The sequence below is a fragment of the Giraffa tippelskirchi genome, chromosome 1, assembly GCF_054371585.1.
Source record: "Giraffa tippelskirchi isolate mGirTip1 chromosome 1, T2T-mGirTip1v1.2.pri, whole genome shotgun sequence".
NCBI classification, from domain to species: Eukaryota; Metazoa; Chordata; class Mammalia; order Artiodactyla; family Giraffidae; genus Giraffa; species Giraffa tippelskirchi.
In genome coordinates, this window is record NC_137275.1 from 186,553,706 (window position 1) to 186,575,213 (window position 21,508).

The window sequence follows — 21,508 nt, forward strand, 5'->3', positions numbered from 1 at the left end:
TGGCAGGGAGAGAAGGCAGAACAGAGCTGAGGAAAGCCACTGGGTTCTGAATCCGGCTGGTGGGAGAGACAGGAGCTGGGGACACACAGCGGGGTTGAAACTGGTTTCCGCTGGAGATGGAAAATGTGAGTGGCAGTTGTGCTGGCTCTGTTGGACCTGGAGTGGGGAGTGGCTCATTTTGGATGGAGACCCCTCCTAGAGATTTGGTTTGAGCTGAAGGGTGAGTAACTAAGAGGCTTTCTTTGCTCACTGTTCTCTGCATGGCTTGAGGAGCGCTGCTCAGGGTGAACACTGGAGAGCTGGAAGGGGACACGGAGGCCACAGTGGTACTTGTAGAGGGGAAGAAGTGCTTTGGCCAGGGCAAGCTGAATGTCTGTGACGAAGGGGCCTTCGCTTGCTTGTTGGACATTGTCACTGCCAAAACAGCAGTGGAGTTCAAAACACTCATGTTGAAAGGAAACTCCTTAGGAGATGAAGGAGATGGGTTTTGCAACTGCTGTTGTTCCAGTAAGACTTGGTTGTGAAGCTGTTGTAGCTGACTGGAATCGAGTTTTGGTTTGGCCAGAACTGGAGGGGGCTCTTTGACGGGTGAGGAAGGCTCAGAGATTTTTGCTGACTGTCCATTGAATCTCTCCTGGAAGGAGTCTGGCCTGGTCTGGTGGGTGGTCACCATGCCGCCCTCGGAGGATTCTTCGCTTCCTCTGTCATCTTCAGGCAGGTTGAAGTGCACACGGAGCCCGATCCTTGAGCTGGACCGGGGCTCGTTGTGGTTCACCTGCACCCCTTCCAGTTTGGGTTTAGGGGCTTGTTCCACAGGAGGCTCTGTGTTGGGTGGGGATGGCTGTTGCTCAGTAAGAGCCAGGTTGGTAGTGGAGTTGGCTGAGTGAAGAGACCCATTGTTTCTGAGATCTTCATTCCCTCTCACATCTAGCTGTGCAATACTTGACACTGTGCCATATTTTTTGCTTGCAGTACATGTGAAGCGCCCAGAGTCTTCTGCAAATACCTCAGCAATGACCAAAGTACAGATCTCCTCTGGCTCTGCCATGGACCGAGGTTTTTTCTGTAAAATTCTAAAATCTGGCGAATCTTCTATCAAGGCCCCTTCTCTATACCACTCAACTTTAGGAGATGGGGCTCCTTTAGGAGATGGCTACATTAGACTCCATCTTTTTCACCCAAATACTCCCTGATTTCTGAACAATTTTGGTCTTTCCAATTTTTCACTATCTTAAAAAATGTGATAATTTTATAGCTAAATTGTTGCTGATATCCTGTTTATTTCCTTAGGATCTTTTTAAAATTAAAAATGGCTTTGTGGCAGGGGGAGGGGCAGGGAAGGGGAGCAGGACTTCCCTGGTGGTCCAGTGGTTAAGACTGAGCTTTTGATGCAAAGGGCATAGGTTTGATCCCTGGTTGGGGAATTAGGATCCCACATGTTGCAAGGCATGGTTGGAAAAAAAAGGCTTTTTTGACTTTAAAAGTGTCAGATCCTATGACACCTTTAAGGCTTTTGGCAGAGCCCATCCTCCAGAATGCTTGCACCTGTCCACATGCCCATCAACAGTGTGTAAGAATTGCTTGTGCGGTTGTAAAGTTAAATGTATAATCCAGATTCTGCTTTTGGACTATGTAAACATACAAAGACGCTGCGCTCGTGCTCAGTCGTGTTCAAGTCTTTGCGACTCCAGGAACTGTAGCCCACCAGGCTCCTCTGTCTCTGGGATTTCCCAGGCAAGAATACTGGAGTGGGTAGCCATTCCCTTCTCCAAGGAATCTTCCTGACCCAAGGATTGAACTCGGGTCTCCCATATGGCAGGCAGATTCTTTACCGCTAAGGCACCGGGGAAGCCCCAAAAGATGCTGATCTATACTTAGCTGATCTGCTCCTCATATCCTTTCCCCTCCGTATCAGGCCTTCGAGCATTTCTCTTGGCTATCTGCTCTCATTCCCTCACCATCTCACCAGAATCATGGCTTTAAACTCTCCATGCCTATGATTCTCAATGTATTATCACAGCCAGGACCTCTCTCCTATCTTCCAACTTTATACTCAGCTGCCACTCCTTCATCTCTTCATTTATGTCTCATAGGCAACTCACTCCGACTACCAATTTTGGGAAATACAGACACCAAGAAGCATATTAAGATAACCCATGAGGGTCCCATCAGCAAAGCCTTGCATCTATGGGACAAATGACTCAGGTTCTTCCACAAATTGTAAGGGAAAAAAGAAGAACCTATAGATTAAAAAGAAATTTGAGAGATAATGTTAATCGGTTGTAATACATAAACCTTTTTTGTATTATTCTTATTTTTTAAATTTTATTTATATATTTCATTAAGTATATACTTATTTAATATTTTATTAAATTTATTTATAGATATAAATAATAAATTATTAAATATATAAATAAAATATATTTTATATATTTTATTGAAGCATAGTTGATTTACCATGTGTTTCTAATGTATAGCAAAGTGATTTAGTTATACATTCAGTTATATATTCTTTTTCATATTCTTTCCCATTATGGTTTACTACTGAATATCAAATATATTAATAGGCCCCTGTGCCATACAGTAGGACCTTGTTGTTTATCCATCCTCTATCTAATAGTTTACATCTGCTAATTCCAAACTCTCAATCCATCCCCCTCAACCTCTCCTACTTGGCAAGCATAAATCTGTTCTCTATGTCTGGGAGTCTGTATCTGTTTCATATACGTGTTCATTTGTGTTATATTTTAGATTCCACATATAAGCAATATCATATGGTATTTGTCTTTTTTCTGATGTATTTCGTTTTGTGTGATAATTTCTTAATCCATCATGTTGCTGCAAATAGCATTATTTGTATTAACCTTATTTGAATAGCGATTCTGAGAACTGCAATGAACTCTCAGCATGAAGACTCCATTCAAATCTTGTACTGAAAAAAGAAAAAAAATCTTGCACTGAGAGTCTTGACCAAACTTGAACGTGGCTTCTTCTATCAGCCTAAAGCCATGTGTCTGGGGCTACCCAGCCTCTTTTGAGTTCCTGTTTGGAAAAGCTTAGAGCTGTCAAAAAATATCTATTGTTTGTCAAAAAATAATTGCTGTTTGTTTTAGGTGACACCTGACGTAGCCCCCCTGACCTCCCTTTATTATTTATTCAAAAAGGGTTTATAGTTATGAATCCATTCTCTATCCCTTTGAGATGATACATATCTTCTCTAACTGTGAAGTGTCATGTCTCAAGGACTTGAAAACCATTCCTGAAATGTAATTATCAGGAAAGAGAGGGCTTCTGTCTCCCAGTCTCTGGGAAGATAGAATCCTCAAGTCCATAATCACCAGCCAGCAGATACTGCTAACCTAATCACGTGTGCAGGGACTGACCCTTTGTAATTTTTCACATGAGTCCTTGCCCCCATTCTCCCTTTACAGTGCCTTTTTGCAAATCACAATGGAGCTCAGCTTTTTGGCTTGCTGTCAATAGTTACTGAATAAAATGTTTACACTATTTTAACTAATACCTGGCTTTGTTTATCTTTGATATTTTTTACAAAATTTTTTTAAAATCATGAGACAATCAAGATTGACTGGATATTTGATAATATTAAATCATTGTTGTTAGTGTTTTTAACTGTGATAATGGTGTTGCAATTATATTTTTCAAAATAATAATTTTAAGGGAATTCCTTGGTGGTTCAGCTTTCACTGCTGAGGGCATGGGTTCGATCCCTGGTCAAGGAACTAAGATACCCCAAGCTGTGTGGCCAAAAGAAATTTTTTTTAAATAAATCTATTGAGAACGTTATCGATTCTTACTACTCCCAGCATCATTCCTCTTGACCAAATAACATCCTCTCTTGTGGGATTTTTAACAGTTACCCCTTAAATGATCTGCCTACTTCTATACCCATACCCCGCCCCCTCCCACCAGTCTGCTCTCAACACATCAGTCAGAGATACCCTGGTAAAATGTGCCGTATTATGTTACTTCCCATCTCATTCAGACTAAAAGCCAAGTCTGCAAGACCTCATAGGATCCTCCTATGATCCCTGTGATCTCGGGTCTGGCTCTCCTGGACGCTCTAGCCGATTCTCATGTAACAGAGCAGGCAGACTCCTGCTTTCGGGTTTTGCATTATTTCCCTCCTGCCTAGAACCCAGTTTTCCCAGAGAACTTCACGTCTTGTTTCTTCATTCCTTCTGGGTCTCTGAGCCTCTCCGTGACCACCCTGCATAAATTAGGAAACTTCCATTCCTGACACTCCTTTTTACCCCTTTCCTTGCTCTTTTTCTCCATAACATTGATCATCTGTCTTGTTATCTATTTCCCTTTTTTTAAACTGATAATCCCAGTAGAACATAAGCTATGGGACAGTAGAGACTATTTTGTTCATTATTATATCCCCAGAACTTAAGATAGACCCTTGCACATAATAGACACCAAATAAATGTTAGTTGAAAGAATGAAGGAATGAATACTACTGTGTGGAGGCTGTTTGTGCTAAAGAACTGATGGCTGCATTTCTGTGTGAGTGCGTGTTTAGTTGCTCAGTCTTGTCCGACTCTTTGCAACCCCATGGACTGTAGCCTGCCAGGTTCCTCTGTCTATGGGACTGCCCAGGCAAGAATACTGGAGTGGGTTGCCATTTCCTGTTCCAGGGAGTCTTCCCCACCCAGAGATCAAACCTGAAACTTTTGTGTCTCCTGCTTTGGCAGGCTGATTATTTACCACTATGCCACCTGGGAAACCCCAACTGCATTTCTGAGCAAGTCTTAAAAAGAGACTTTTGAAGTCTCCTAGGCTTCCTCCCAAGGGAAGAATGGTCCTCACTTTTCTAAGCAGAAGACAGAAACTGGCCAACCTTTTGGGCAAGGCTTTGATCAATTCAATGGGCTGTCCTTGTGGCTTATGCTGCTGACTGTGTAACTGGCATTGGTGTTTTTCATGAATGTTCCATGAATGCTCATAAATGCCAGAAGGGATGATACCGATGGGGGATTGCTGCATTTAGAGAGGTGCTAGTGTCTCTGGGACCCCATAACCCTATGATACCTTTGAGCTAAAAATCTTTCTGATTTTTTCTTTCTTTTTTTAAAATTATTTATTTTTGGCTATGCTGGGTCTTTGTTGCTGTGCTCTGACTTTCTTTAGTTGTGGTGAGTGGGATCTTCTAGTTTCGGTGCACAGGCTTCTCGTTGCAGTGGCTTCTCTTGTGGAGCACAGGCTCTAGGTGAGCAGGCTTCAGTAGTTGCTCCACCGGATGTGGAATCTTCCTGAATCAGGGATGGAACCCATGTCCCCTGCATTGGCAGATGGATTCTTATCCACTGGGCCACCAGGGAAGTGCTGATTATTTTTCTGATCAGAATGTTTGGGAGGCAAAAGGAAGGTAGCCTCCACTGGGAGGTGTCCCTTGATGGGGTTTGTTGTCTCCCTGATGATACTAAGAGGTACACCTCTTTTGAAAAGCATCTCTTACCTTGCTCTTGGGTTCTTGTCAAAACTTGTTAAACACTTATAGAGGGCTTGTGATCGATATTGGGGCCAGGAGGGGATGTTAACTAAGACTCAATAACTAACAATGTGGGGAGGGCCAAACAAGCCTCTCTTGTCAGATGGAAATGGTGTATTTAGGTCTTCTGGCCCCAGGGGCGTTTTCAGGTTTACACAACAAACAGGCAGCCTCCCTTTGCGGAAAATGTTGTCCTCCGCTCCACACCCTGAAGCAAAGCCACTCACTCAGTGGGGTTCTCAGTCCACAGTTGCTGTTGTGGTTAGTCTCTCAGTCATGTTCGACCCTTTTGCGACCCCATGGACTGCAGTACACAGGCTTCCCTGTCCTTCACTATCTCCCAGAGTTCGCTCAAACTCGTGTCCATTGAGTCAATGATGCCAACCATCTCATTCTCTGTCACCCCCTTCTCCTCCTGCTCTCAGTCTTTCCCAGCATCAGTGTCTTTTCCGATGAGTCGGCTCTTCACATCAGGTGGCCAAAGTATTGGAGCTTCAGCTTCAGCATCAGTCCTTCCAATGAATATTCAGGGTTGATTTCCTTTAGGATTGACTGGTTTGCTCTCCTTGCTGTCCAAGGGACTCTCAAGAGTCTTCTCCAGCACTACAAATCGAAAGCAACAGTTCTTCGGCACTCAACTTTCTTTATGGTCCAACTCTCACATGATATATGACTACTGGAAAAATCTTAGTTTTGACTATAGCCTTTGTCATCAAGGTGATGTCCCTGCTTTTTAATATGCTGTCTAGTTTTGTCATTGCTTTTCTTGCAAGGAGCAAGTGTCTTTTAATTTCATGGCTTCGGTCACTGTCTGCAGTGATTTTGGAGCCAAAGAAAATAAAATCTGTCAGTGTTTCCATTTTTTTCCCCATCTATTTGCCTTGAAGTGATGGGACCAGATGCTATGGTCTTAGTTTTCTGAATGTTGAGTTTTAGGCCTCAGTGGTTCCCCTAAATGTCTGGGCCTGGTTCGCTGATGGTTTGGCTAAGCTGAACTGCATGGTGTCCATGGTGGACACTGTGCTGTGGCTATTCAGCTACATGGAACAGGAAACAGATGTGATCACTCTGCTTGGTAGGCAAAATCCAAAGCATTCTCACAGCTCCAGCCAGTAATCCTTGATGAAACTTGTTATATTTTTGCTGACTCTTGTTTAGGCTGTTGACAATGGCCCAGCTGTTTGGTCTGCCACATGGAAAACTACAGACTGGCAGACTGAAGGCTTCCCTCTTCAGGGTCACCAACCATAGACACAAAGCATGGCTGTTGGTGGAAACATCTGGTCACTCCTATAGGTGCCCCTGGTGAGGGCCCATTCCCTGATAAGACTGACTGGAATGAAGCTGTGGATTGAGCCTGCACCACCCAGATAGCCATCTTTGCTGCCTGGACCCATCGTTGAACAAGACTTGCAACACACCTACCACCATAGACTGGGACCCCAGTAAAGGGCTCTGTGTTTTTTTTTCAGAGGCACCAGCTACTATTGCATGCCAGACCTGCACCTCCTAATAAAAGTTCAACTGTTGGTCTCAGTGAAGAAGGCCCATTGCACAGGGCAAAGCCATCAAACCTGTGTCCTCCTCCTGGGGCTCACTGCTATTGACATTTTTTCAGGTTGTAAAGTTGCAATCTAGGAGAAGGCAATGGCACCCCACTCCAGTACTCTTGCCTGGAAAATCCCATGGACGGAGGAGCCTGATAGGCTGCAGTCCATGGGGTTGCTAAGAGTCAGACACCACTGAGTGACTTCACTTTCACTTTTCACTTTCATGCATTGGAGAAGGAAATGGCAACCCACTCCAGTGTTCTTGCCTAGAGGATCCCAGGGACGACGGAGCCTGGTAGGCTGCCGTCTATAGGGTCGCACAGAGTCTGACACAACTGATGTAACTTAGCAGCAGCAGCAGTGTTGCCATCTCAGTCCAGTCAGCTGACTCTGGCCAGACATTGTAGCCCTTGAAACTAATCTTTGCTACATTTTTGGCTTTCTATACATTTGCAGTCTGATGATGATGTACCTTTAATCACAGTGGGCTCTCAAACCCAAAGGTATTTGATGGACTTTCCATACAGGCTACCATCCATAGGCATGTGGGCTTGTTGAGCATGGGAAAGGCCTCCTCAAAAATCAACTCAGGTCTTTCCTGGTGATGCAGTGGTTAGGAATTCACTTGCCAATGCAGGGGACACAGGTACTATCTCTGGTCCAGGAAGATTCCACACGTCTTGGGGCAACTAGGCCCATGCACCGCAACTGCTGAGCCTGCATACGCTAGAGCCTGTGCTCCACAACAAGAGAAGCCACCACAATGAGAAGCCCATGTACCACAACTAGAGAGAAGCCATGGCTCACAACTAGAGAAAGCCCATGTGCAGCAACAAAGACCCAGCGTAGCCAAAACTAATAAAGTAAAACAAAAATTTAAAAATCAACTCAAAGGGATTTCTGATCCTATATCCACCACCTTGTGGTCCATGAGCATTATTAGCAAGGCAGCGTGGTCACTACATATGACTGTTTTAGGAAAGCTGTCTGGTCTTCTTGGCCACTCCCTGGGTACTAACCAGGATGAAAAGGTGGAATGTTATGCAGACCTATTTTGAGAGCTGGGGATCCCCTTTTAGGCACAATGTTTCTTTATTTCTCCTAATGGCAACCCCAGCAGGCATGATTGCTTCCCTCTTTGGTGGCTGCCTGGCCAAAAGGGGGCCTAGGGGTTTCAAACTGAATGTTAGGTTTTGTTTTTAATATTAATTCTTTATGCAGTTTGTTAACATTCACACTCTTAAGTAATATGCAGTGTGACAATCTGATTTTAAATTCTTTTCCCCAAGAATTTTGTCCCCAAAACTGAGTAAAAGTTTGTTTTCTAATTCAGTTCCCAAACTGGGTCCTGAGGCAAATGAGGGTGCCTCGGTAGCAAGCCCATGGAGTACCATGGAATACAGTTGACCCTTGAACAAGTGGACCCTTGAACATTGCATGATCTTGCACGTATGTGAGGTTTCTTTCAAAAGTAAATATTGTAGTTCAGCAAAACTTGTGGTTGATTGAATCTGTGGATATGAAAACTTGAATACAGGTGAACCATGTATAGAGAAAGCTGACTGTAAGTTGGGCTCCCTTGGTGGCTCTGACGTAAAGAATCTGCCTACAATGAAGGAGACTCAGGAGACCTGGGTTTGATCCCCAGATTGGCAAGAGCCCCTGGAGAAGGGAATGACTACCCACTCCAGTATTCCTGGCTGGAGAATTCCACTTGTCTATGGGGTTGCAAAGAGTTGGACACAACAGATATTCGACTGTGTGGAGGATCTGTGCCCCAATCTGACATGTTGTTCAAGGGTCAACTGTATTTTATTCCTTAATTAATTTATTTTTGTTGGAGTGCAGTTGATTAAAAATGTTGTACCAGTTTTAGGTGTACTGTAGAGTGATTCAGTTATGCATATACAAATATCTATTCTTCTTTAGATTCTTTTCCTATATAGGTTATTCCAGAATATTGAGTTGCTGGGCCAACTGTATTTTAAATGTGCAAGAGAAGCACAGTGATGTTCAACATCTGTAGGTAACCATGAAAACAATGAGTACAAGGTAGATCATTGGTTTCAACATTAGATTGTTTTCCTTTTAATAATATCACATCTTTGCAAAGTTGGGTTTTCTGCACTTGCTGTGATAAAAAACAAATACCGCGTGAATCTCAGGGTGGCATAGGAAATGACTACAGCACTACCCAGTCTGAGTTCAAGGTTTGAGAAATTGTACAGCACCCAACACATCCCATTAGCAAATAATTATGATTATAGCAGTCCTCCACCTGGGCCACCTTATCCATGGGGTTTATGTTCCAAGACCTATAGGAGATGTCTGAATCTCAGATAGTATTGTTTTAATTGCTCAAATCTTCTGTGATTATTGGATGATTCTCTTTTTCTCTCTTGAAGAAGGAAATGGCAACCCACTCCAGTACTCTTGCCTGGAAAATTCCATGGATGGAGGAGTCTGGTAGGCTACAGTCCATGGGGTCACAAAGAGTCGGACACAACTGAGTGACTTCACTTTCTTTTTTTCAATAGTTTCTTTTGGAGAAGGAAATGGCAACCCACTCCAGTGTTCTTGCCTGCAAAATCTCATGGGTGGAGGGGCCTGGTGGGCTGCGGTCTATGGGGTTGCAGAGTCGAACATGACTAAGCAACTAACACAAACACACTCTTTTTCTCTAGTAATAGTTTTTGCTTTAAGATTATTTTACCTGATACTGATATAGTACCACTACCTTTCTTTCTTTTCTTCCTTTCTTTGTATTTCTTAATTTCTTTCTTTCTTTCATACTTGCCCACTGCATTTCCTTTTAATCATTTAACTTTTGATCTTTTTCTATTATTCTGCTTTATGTCCATCTTTTTCTATTAAACACCATATAGTTGGGTTTTGTTTTTTTAAATCTAGTCTGGTAATCTTTACCTTTTACCTGAAAACTTTAGCCCATATATTGTAATTACTAATGCAGGTGGATTTATTTCTACTATTTATGTTGTGCTTTCTCTTTGTCCAGATTTTTCTCACCTTTGTTCTTTCTTGTTTGGATTGATTGAATTTTTCTCATTTTATTATCTTTTTCCTCTCCTGATTGGAAATATATGGGTTTTCTTTCTTTTGTAAATATCACAAATTTGAGCAGCCGTATGATCCAGCAATTCCACTTTTGGGTATTTTCCAAAGAAAACAAAAACAGTAGCTCCAAGGATATATGCATACCCTACCATATTCATTGCAGCATTATTTAAACAGCCAAGATGTGGAAACAACTGAAGTATCCATCGACAGATGAATAGATAAAGAAAATGTGATACGCATACACATGCATGCACGCATGCACAATGGAATATTATTTAGCCATCAGAAAAGGTGAAATCTTGTCATTTGTGACATGGATGGAGCTTGAGAGCATTATGCTTAGTGAAATAAGTCAGAGAAAGACACATCCTGTAAGACTTCATTTATATGTGGAATCTAAACAAATAAGCAATATATATGTGTATATATATATGCACATAGATAAAAAGATTGGTGGTTACCAGAAGTGGGAAGTGCAGAAGTGGGAGAAATTGGTGAATGCGGTCATAAAATATAAACTTCTAATTACAAAATGAATCCTGAGGAAGTAATGTATAGCATGGAAACTCTAGTTAATAATGCTGTATTGCATATTCAAAAGCTGCTGAGAGTAAATCTTCAAATTCTCATAACACAACAAAATAATTTATAACTCTGTAAGGTGATGGTTGTTAACTAGACTTATTGTGGTGATCATTTTGCAGTGTATACAAATAGTGATCATGTTGTACACCTGAAACTAATATAATATTACATGTCAATTACACGTAACTAAAATATTTTAAATATATACATATTTAAAATTTAGATTTCTCATGCAGCCCAGTGAGTAAGACTCTGGACTTCCATGCAGGAGGCACGTGTTTGACCCCTGATTAGGGAACTAAATATCCTACATACCAGGCAACAAGGCAAAAAAAATAAATAACATTTAATATGCATTCTGAGAGAGTGTAGAGTTAATTATTACCTTCCTCCAGAAACTTATAATGCTTTTATTCTAATGACCTCTCTCCTGATTTAATATGCTATTTGGGGGACTTCCCTGGTAGTCCAGTGGTTAAGAATTCATCTGCCAATGCAGAGGACACTGGTTTGATCACAGATCTGAGAAGATCCACACATGCCTCAAATCAACTAAGCCTGTGCACCACAACTACTGAGTTTGTGTTCGAAAGACAATGAGCTGCAACTATTAAGCCCGAGAGCCAAAACTACTGAAGCCCATGAACCTAGATCCTGTGCTCTGCAACAACAGAATCCATTGCAATGAGAGTGGTGTACCCCACTAGAGGGTAGAACCCACTCTCCACAACTAGAGAAAGACTGCACGCAGCAGTGGAAACCCAGCACAGCCAAAAATAAATATTGTGCTATTTTTCTTAACCTCTTAATTCTTTTTTTTTTTTTTTTAATTTCACTGTATTGGGCACCTCTTATGCCCTGTTGTAGTTTCTCTCAGTCTTACCTGTCCCTTTATTTATCCAGTACTGTGGTAAACAGTTTTCTGTGGGCATTCACAAGATCTACAGGGATAGCTCTTCAAGAAAATTGGAGATTCCAAGGTAATATTTCATGCAAAGATAGGTACAATAAAGGACAGAAACGGCAAAGACCTACCAGAAGCAGAAGAGATTAAGAAGAGGTGGAAAGAATACACAGAAGAACTATACAAAAAAGGTCTTAATAACCTGGATAACCACGATGGTGTGATCACTCACCTAGAGCCAGACATCCTGGAGTGTGAAGTAAAGTGGGCCTTAGGAAGAATTACAAGGAACAAAGCTAGCAGAGGTGATGGAATTCCATTTGAGCTATTTCAAATCCTAAAAGATGGTGCTGTTAAATTGCTGTAGTCAACATGTCAGCAAATTTGGAAAACTCATCAGTGGCCACAGGACTGGAAAATGTCAATTTTCATTCCAATCCCATAGAAGGGCAATGCCAACGAGTGTTCAAATAACTGCACAATTGCGCTCATTTCTAGCAAGGTAATGCTCAAAATCCTTCAAGCTAGGCTTTAGCAGTATCTGAACCAAGAATTTCCAAATGTACAAGCTAGATTTAGAAAAGGCAGAGGAACCAGAGATCAAATTGTCAACATCTGTTGGATCATAGAAAAAGCAAGGGAATTCCAGAAAAACATCTGCTTCACAGACTATGTTAAAGCCTTTGTGTGGATCACAACAAACTGTAGAAAATTCGTAAAGAGATGGGAATATTAGATCACCTTACCTGCCTCCTAAGATAGTTGTATGTAGGTCAAGAAGCAATAGTTAGAACTGGGCATGGAACAATGGACTGGTTCCAAATTGGGAAAGGAGTACATCAAGGCTGTATATTGTCACCCTGTTTATTTAATTTCTATGCAGAGTACTTCATGCAAAATGCTGGGCTGAACGAATCACAGGCTGGAATCAAGATTGCTGGGAGAAATATCAACAGCCTCAGATATGCAGATGATACCATTCTAATGGCAGAAAGCAAAGAAGAACTAAAGAGCCTCTTGATGCGGGTGAAAGAGTGAAAAAGCTGGCTTAAATTCAACATTCAAAAAACTAATATCGTGGCATCTGGTCCCATCATTTCATGGCAAATAGATGGGGAAAAAGTGGAAACAGTGACAGATGTTATTTTCTTGGGCTCCAAAATCACTGTGGACAGTGACTGCAGCCACGAAATTAAAAGACACTTGCTTCTTGGAGGGAAAGCTATGGCAAACCCAAACAGTGTATTAAAAAGCAGAGACATCACTTTCCTGACAAAGGTGTATATAGTCAAAGCTATGATTTCTCCAGTAGTCATGCACGGATACAAGAGTTGGACTGAGCATAAAGAAGACTGAGCACTGAAGATTGATGCTTTTGAACTGTGGTGCTGGAGAAGACTCTTGAGAGTCCCTTGGACAGCAAGGAGAGCAAACCAGTCAATCCTAAAGGAAATCAACTCTGAATATTCATTGGAAGGACTGATTCTGAAGTTGAATCTCCAATACTTTGGCCACCTGATGTGAAGAGCCAACTCATTGGAAAATACCCTGACACTGGGAGAGATTGAGGGCAGGAAGAAAAGGGGGAGACAGAGGATGTGATGGTAGGATGGCATCACTGACTCAGTGGACATGAGTTTGAACAAACTCTGGGATAGTGAAGGACAGAGCAGCCTGGTGTGCTGCAGTTCACAGGGTCGCAGAGTTGGACACAACTTAGTGACTGAAAAACAACAACAAAGATACAAGCTGATAATGCCTAAGCACAAGCTTGCCCTGTGTATCTCCTGCTTTCTGCCCTGTCGCTTGTGCATTGATGCCAAGTCATGGAGCATGATGGTGCACTTAAAAGTATAGGGATTAATACTCTTTGAGGTGAGACTTTGATCAAGGGAGAGGACAGTCAATGCATATAGGTATCCTCCCAGCTCTTCCAGGTAACATCCTGTCAGGACTAGTAGTCTTTTTTTTTTTTTTAAGATTTATTTATTTATTTTTGGCTGTGCTTGGTGTTCATTGCTGCACATGGGCTTTCTCTAGTTGTGGAGATCGGGGGCTACTTTTTTGTCCCAGTGAGCTGGCTTCTCATTGCAGTGGCTTCTCTTGTTGTGAAGCACAGGTTCTAGGTGTGCAGGCCTAAGCAGTTGCAGCACGTGGGCTCAGTGGCTGCAGCTTGCAAGGCTCTAGAGCACTGGCTCAGTAGTTGTGGCACAGGGGCTTAGTTGCTCCTGTAGGATCTTCCCAGACCAGGGATCGAACCGGTGTTCCTTGCATTGCAAGGTGGATTCTTAACAACTGGACTACCAGGGAAGTCCTCATGTTTTTTGTTTGTTTTTATAATTTTTCATTTGAGAATCTTTAGTTTTAATTTGATCATTGTGTAATCCAGAATATTCTGATTTTTGGTTGCATTGTTTACTCATAGTTTTAATTGCCAGAGTCTCATCTAGACATCATTTAAACGGCATACTGGTGAGACTTGCGGTCTGATTCATCCTGAGCCAATATTCTGTTCCAGCTATGAAGCTATGAAGAGGAAATAGCTTTGTTATGTAGGCTTGTGGTAGCAGTGGCAGCACTGGTCATGGCTGAATCACCTTTGGGCTATTCTTCCCTTTTCTTAAGTAATTTGGAGTGTTGAACTGCACTTCTAATGTAGAGGGCCCAGGTTTAATCACTGGGCAGGAAACTAGATCCCACGTGCTGCAACTAAGGTTCTTCATTCCACAACTAAAGATCCTGTGTGCTAAAACTAAGACCCAGTGTAGCCAAATAAATAAATATATTTAAAAAAATACACAAAAACAAAACTTTATTTCATCTAGTCAGCTAGCCAGTGAGAATCTCTTGTATGACTCACGGAACTCAAACAGGGGCTCTGTGACAAACTAGAGGGGTGGGAATGAGATGGGAGATGGGAGGGAGGCTGAAGAGGGAGGGGACATATGTATACCTATGGCTGATCCATGTTGATGTATGGCAGAAACCAACCTAATATTGTAATTATCCTTCAATTAAAAATAAATTAAGAAGAAAAGAAAAAAACCTGTATTTCATCCAGTCTCTGTTCCCATTGGTCCACACTGGCCATATCTCTGTTGGTATAATGCCATTTTTGCTCCAAGTTGCTGCTGAAATGGCTGATTAACTCCATAGTGAATCATGAATAATCTCCCAATAGAGTGATTGTCTAGCCACACCCTTGTCTGTTCTCTCCAGAACAAACTTTCTCATTTTTGCGCCATAGATAGGCTGTGTGTGTGTGTGTGTGTGTGTGTGTGTGTGTGTGTGTGTGTGTTAGTCACTCAGTCATGTCCAATCCTTTGCAACCCCATGGACTGTAGCCCACCAGGTTCCTCTGTCCATGGGATTCTCCAGGCAAGAATACTAGAGTGGGTTGCCATTTCCTTCTCCAGGGGATCTTCCCGACCCAGGGATCAAACCCGGGTCTCCTGCATTGTAGGCCGATTCTTTACTGACTGAGCCACCAGAAAATTTCCCAACTCTTCAAATCTGGTTCTTTTTTGTTTAATCTTTCTTTCAATTTATCTTTTTCCTCTTGCATTTTGATCCCTGGGTTGGGAAGATCCTCTGGAGCAAGGCATGGCAACCCACTCCAGTATTCTTGCCTGGAGAATCCTATTGACAGAGGAGCCTGGCAGGCTACAGTGCATAGGGTTGCAAAGAGTTGGGCACAACTGAAATGACTTAGCATGCATGCACTCCTTATCTAAACACCCAAGTTTGCGCTTGTGAGTTCTACCTTCCACAAAGCACAAGCCTACAATTCAGCCAGTTCTTTGCCACTTTATAGCAAGGATCACCTTTCGTCCAGTTTCCTGGACGAGGAATAACATATTCCTCATTTCAGTCTGAGACCTTACCAGAAACACCTTTAATATCCATACTTGTACCAACAGTTTCTACAGGGAATCTAGGATTTTTCTTGCCTGTTTCTCATAAGTCTTCCAGTTATATCCAACACCCAGTTCCAAAACCACTTTCACATTTTGATGTATTTGTTACATCAGCACTCTGCATTAGTTAGCGTTCTCTAGTGAAACGAAGTATTAGGATACGTAGGTATATATATGAAGTCATATATACATGGCTTTATACCAAGCATGGGCTTCCCAGGTGGTTCAGTGGTAAAGAATCCGCCTGCCGACGGAGGAGACGTGGCTTTGATCCCTACTCCAGGAAGATCCTCTGGAGAAGGAAATGGCAACCCACTCCAGCATTCTTGCCTGGAAAATCCCATGGATGGAGGAGCCTGGCAGGCTACAGTCCATGGGGTTGCAAAGAGTCAGACACGACTTAATGGCAGAACAACAACAATAATACTAAGCAATTATAACATGTGATTATGGAGGTTGACAAATCCTGGGATCTTCAGTGGAGCTGCAGGAGAGCTGATGGTGGTGCTCCAGTCTGAAAGCTGGCAGGTTCAAGACCCAGGAAGAGCCAATGTTTTAGTTTGAGTCAAAAGGCAGGAAATGGCTTGGACCGTAAAGAATCCGCCTGCAATGAAGGAAATATGGATTCGATCCCTAGGTCAAGAAAATCCCCTGAAGAAGGAAATGGCTACCCAGTCCAATATTCTAGCCTGGAGAATCCCCATGGACAGAGGAGCCTGAGGGCTACAGTCCATGGGGTCGCCAAGAGTCGGACATGACTGACCAACTAAGCACACACGAAGGCAGGAAAAAGATGATGTTTCAGCTCAACTGAAATCAGGTGAGAAAAATTCTCTTACTCCAAGCCTTCTTGTCCTAGTGAGGCTCTCAACTATTTGGATGAGACCATCCACGGTAGAGAGGGCAATCTGTTTTACCCAGTCTCCCATTCAAATGTTAATTTTATGCAGAACACCCTTCCTGAAACACTCAGAATAATGTTGGACAAAGTATCTGGGTACCTGTGGCCAAGTCAAATTGATATGCAAAAGTAACCGTCACAGGGAATTTCCTAGTGGACCAGGGTTTGATCCTTGGTCAAAAAAAGAAAAAGAGATTAAAAAGTAACTATCACAGTTATTATCTGTGCTATTTATTATAGCCATTCTAGTGGATGTGAAATACTGTGTGTGTGTGTGTGTGTGTGTGTGTGTGTGTGTATGTTTACAGTTTGCATTCCTGTATAATTAATGGTGTTGAGCATATTTTCATGTGCTTTTTACCCATTTGTATATCTTGTGGTGAAAAATCAATTCACATCTGTTGCCCATTTAAAAAAACTGGATTGTTTTTCTTCTTATTGAGCCTAATCTGTGTATTTAAAATTTGATTAAAAAAAAAATCCAACCAACAAGCAAAACTCACCCATTTTATTGACCCTCATGTTGTTTGTAATTTATCTTTTTCTTATGAGTTCCTGTGTGGGAACTTTAAGGGCCAGAGTGAGTGTGTATTTCTCCTGGGAGGATCTGTATTTACCTCTGCCTGGAGCTCAGAGATACTACAGATGTAGGTCCACTTTCAATTAAGTCCTCGGTGTAGTTTCTAGGCCAAAGAGGTAATGTCATTTTCTGCCATTAATCTTGCTGTAGCTCTGTGTGACTTTATTTTCTCAACAACAAATCAGTATTTGTGGTCAGAATGGAAATACTTATTGGGGACAGTGGGCCAGAGTTTTTGATGTCACGACTGCCTGGCAAAATCCAGATTGTATATAGTGACAGGGCTGTCCTCATTCTGAATTTTAGAGCCTGGCAAGGCCAAGTGGATGGAACTTGGTGCTATGAAAATATCACCTTATATCATCTGTAATTTAAAATATTTTAAACAGTATAATATGTGTGTAGTATTTTAAATCAATATCCTAGGGATTGTTAATGAACAATTGAAGTGCACTGTTGTGGAATATAAACTCCAGGGAAGTTTATATTTTGAAAAGTTCCAAGCAGATGTCCACACTTTAGAGCTTCAACCATCTTTATTTCCAGTCAACACTGAGACTGTGTGGATTTTCCTTTGGTGAAATAACTAGTACTTGTTGTGCGTGGATTGGCTAGAAATGTTGTACAGGATATTTCTATACCCTGCTGTCTATGGGGTCGCACAGAGTCGGACACGACTGACGCGACTTAGCAGCAGCAGCAGCTGAAGCTGAAGCTCCAATACTTGGGCCACTTGATGTGAACAGCCAACTCATTGGAAAAAGACCCTGATGCCAGTAAAGACTGAAGGCAGGAGGAGAAAGGGGCGACTGAACACCACCACCACCAACAACAATATCTTGTCTACTTTTGCATGATACGATATAGAAATCTAAAGAATCCAATGTGTATATCCTTTGTAATGATGCTCTTTCAAAACTGACAGCTTCAGAAAACTGAGAATTGTTATTGCAAAAAGCTGCTGAATCTTGCCCCTGAAATATTGTTTCCTAGGTATGGAACTATTTTTGAGTTGTTACTAAATGTTTGCATGGGCAACAGAATTCAGTATACATGTTATTATAACACTGTAATGTTGTAAAGTAGGAAGGTTGTGAGGTAGAAGAACTTAAATATAACGTTAAACAAATTATATCTACAAGGAAGGGGTATCCTTCCAATTAGATTCTTGCTTTGGAAAATCTCCTGCTCCAATAATTTTCAAACTCTATTCTGATTTGGGAAGGAGAGGAGAGTTCTTAAATGTAGGGATTAAAGCAAGGTATGAGGTATCTGAGGCTTGGAAAAGCCTTCCCTAGCCCTACTTCATATACAGTAGTTGCATGTCTCTACAGCATCAGTCAAGGTCTCTGGAAGCTTGACCTCAACCACCTCAGAAAACCGGAGGTTGGAGAGGGGTGCAGTTATTTGCCAAAATAATTGAGGAGGGAGAGAAATTTTTATGTCTTTGGAAAATATACTGTAGCTGCATAATTAACACCAATGCTTTTACATAATTTGAAGATAGCTCTTCTTGGCTCACAGATTCAGGTATCTATAAATAATAATGATAGACAACATTTATGGAAGGCAATCTTCTCCTGGTGCAAAGTGTTTTACACACATGCATGTACATTTCCAAGGTGGCCCAGTGGTAAAGAATCCACCTGCCAATGCAGGAGATGCAAGAGATTCCGGTTCAATCTCTGGGTGGGAAAAATCCCCTGGAGTAGGAAATGGCAACCTCTTCCAGTATTCTGGCCTCGAAAATTCCATGGACAGAGGACTCTGGCAGGCTATACAGTCCATGGGGTCACAAAGAGTTGAAGACTACTGAGCATACACATGTAATTTACATACAACCCTATGAGTGTATGATTTTATTCCAGTTTTATATATAAAAACAGTGGGGCACAGAGATCACATAATTGTTTGACTGTAACTCAAGCTCATTTCTATGCACCACCATCCTCAATATCTTCTAAAGGGGAAAGCTATGCCTGTGCGTGCTCAGTCACTTCAGACTCTTTGAGCTCCCACGGACTGTAGCCAGCCAGGCTCCTCTGTCCATGGGATTCTGCAAGCAAGAATATTGGAGTGGGTTGCCATTTCCTCCTTCAGGGGATCTTCCTGACCCAGGGATCGAACCTGCGTGTCCTGTGTCGCCTGCATTGCCGGGGTGATTCTCTACAGCTTGAGCCATCGGGGAAGCCCCAGTGGGAAGGTTGAAAGCGAAAGTGAAAGTCACTCAGTCGAGTCCGATTCTTTGCGATCCCATGGACTATACAGTCCATGGAATTCTCCTGGCCAGAATACTGGAGTGGGTAGCCATTCCCTTCTCCAGGAGATTTTCCCAACACAGGGGTCGAGCCCAGGTCTCCTGCATTGCAGGCAGATTCTTTACCAGCTGAGCCACGAGGTAAGCCCCAATGGGAAGGTTCGGGAAGGCAAGTCAATTTCTACATGAGCATGTAAGCTAACTCTGTTTACATGAGTTGCTCTCAGTAAGAGAGTCAGGATGTTGAAAGCGTGACACACTTCAAAGCTTAATTTCACTCCTAACTTTTGGACCCCCCACTTTGAGCACCCCTTCCGGGTGAACCTCGCCACGATGGCGTGAGACGGCTGGAATGGGAGAGGGAGGGGCTCTTTGCAGAAGAGCCAATGAGGTGGCTGGTTCTTGTGAATGGCACGTCATTTGGCCAATGGGTTCAGTCCCTGAGGCCTCGCGAGAGGACGGGAACTCGGGTCTGGAGCATGTGGGCTTTTGGCCTTATGGGAACGTTCATCGCTGGCTTCTCCTGAGGCGCAGCCCAGCTGCTCGGTGAGGTCCAGCGCCAGTGAGAGGACGGGACGCAGGTGTGGAAGGCCAGGGAGGCAGAGGTCGCTCTGCTACAGGTCAGGTGCGCTCGCACTCAAGTTCTTGGTGGTAAGCTGGGGTCCCTGTGGCCCTCTCCCCCCTCTCCTTGGGAAGGCGCGGCATCTGTGGCCCCCTGGGTGGAGGCTGGGCCTGGGGCGGGGGCGGGAAATCGTTATTTGAGGTTGGGGTTGTAGGAGGAAGGCAGGCCCTCGAAAAGGTGGAAAGGAGGAAGGAGGAGGCTCTTGGCAGGGAGGTGGTTGAATGGGTTGAGTGTTCCTTGGGCAGGAACAGTGGGCCAGACCACTGGTGGCGTCTTGGTTTGGGGAATGATGCTTTCTCCAGGTGGAAGGAACGAAGGGGCGTTCCCTTCTGGTTAGATGCCAGTCATAGACCCCAGTCTGGAGCTGGCACCTGGAGGGGTGCGGAACTTAGGTCTCACCTGTCCTGGGAATAGTCTGTCCTGGGACTCTTCCGGTTGGGCCTTACAGTCAGCCAGCTATTTGTTAACTAATCAAAGGAGAAAATCCACAGTAAGGGAGGGCTTTCTGGAGGAGGTGCTTGAATCTGTAGAAGTGATGGTGGAGGTGAGAGAGGGGTGAAGAAAGAAGATACCAGAAATCCTTTTAATCGGTAGGTGTCACCGTGCCTCTCAGCATGTACCAGTTAGACTACTAATTGCTGTGGTTTCTTCCAGTGGTGGTGGGAAGGTGTGAGCCAAGAGGTCAGGCTAACTGAAAAGGAGTTTGAACAATTACAGGGGAGAACTCTAGTAGCCTTTGAGGAGGAGGCATGCCTTTCCGTTTTAGTGTAAAAAATGATAGTTTTTATAAAAAAGTTTTGCCAGATCCTGAACCACCTTCATCTGTAGAATTGACTTAGAAATTGTGTGTCAGCCTTTTCTTTATGTGCATGACCTGATTTCTCAGTAATTTATAGTTAAGACAGGTTTGTAAAAATTAAGAAGAGGCTTACTTGTTAATTACAGAAGATTCTTTCGGGATTGAGGTGAGTCAGGACAGTGAAAAGGAGCCCCTGAAAGAAGGAGTCCTGGGCCTTGCTAGGGGTCCAGTGGTTAAGACTCTATGCTTCCACTTCAGGGGGCATAGGTTCGATTCCTAGTTGGGGAACTAAGATGCTATATGCCCCTGAAAGTGAAAGTTGCTCAGTCATGTTGGACTCTGCGACTCTTTTCCATGTGCTGTACAGTCCACGGAATTCTCCAGGCTAGAATATTGGAGTGAGTAGCAGTTCCCTTCTCCAGGGGATCTTTCCAACCCAGGGATTGAACCCAGGTCTCCCACATTGCAGGCGGATTCTTTACCAGCTGAGCTACCAGGGAAGCCAGGCATGGCCTTTTAAAAAAAAGAGGAGTCTTGAAGTCTGTAGATTATATAAAGTGATTTTGAAGAGGCTTAGTGAGTCTGAGACTTGAGGGCCGAGAAGAGCATCATCCCTGGTTACTTTGAGGGCAGGGCCAAGTGTTAAATGTCACCTGTGAGACTAAGCAGGAATCATAGGCTCAAATCAGGAAGGGTCTATATGCTGGAGACCTTAGTTCTGATAGAGTTTGAGAAAAGAGCTCTGTCAAAAGGAACTGGATAAACATTCAGAGAAGCACACTAAGGAATCAAGGAGGAGATGG

The 21,508-nt window shown here is 43.0% G+C and overlaps 1 protein-coding gene across 14 annotated transcripts in view; it reads left to right on the forward strand.

The window, feature by feature from the left end:
• The first annotated feature begins 19,775 nt into the window (after positions 1-19,775).
• The window catches only part of PIWIL2 (piwi like RNA-mediated gene silencing 2), a 73,132-nt gene continuing 71,399 nt past the window's right edge, over positions 19,776-21,508 (forward strand). For 9 of the 14 annotated variants that reach the window (XR_014060533.1, XR_014060556.1, XR_014060553.1 and 6 more), the window contains exon 1: positions 19,776-19,935. The gene's annotated coding sequence lies outside the window, so the exon portion shown is untranslated. The remainder of the gene's footprint in view (positions 19,936-21,508) is intronic. The other 5 variants (XR_014060557.1, XM_081513879.1, XM_081513902.1 and 2 more) reach the window with 1 other exon arrangement.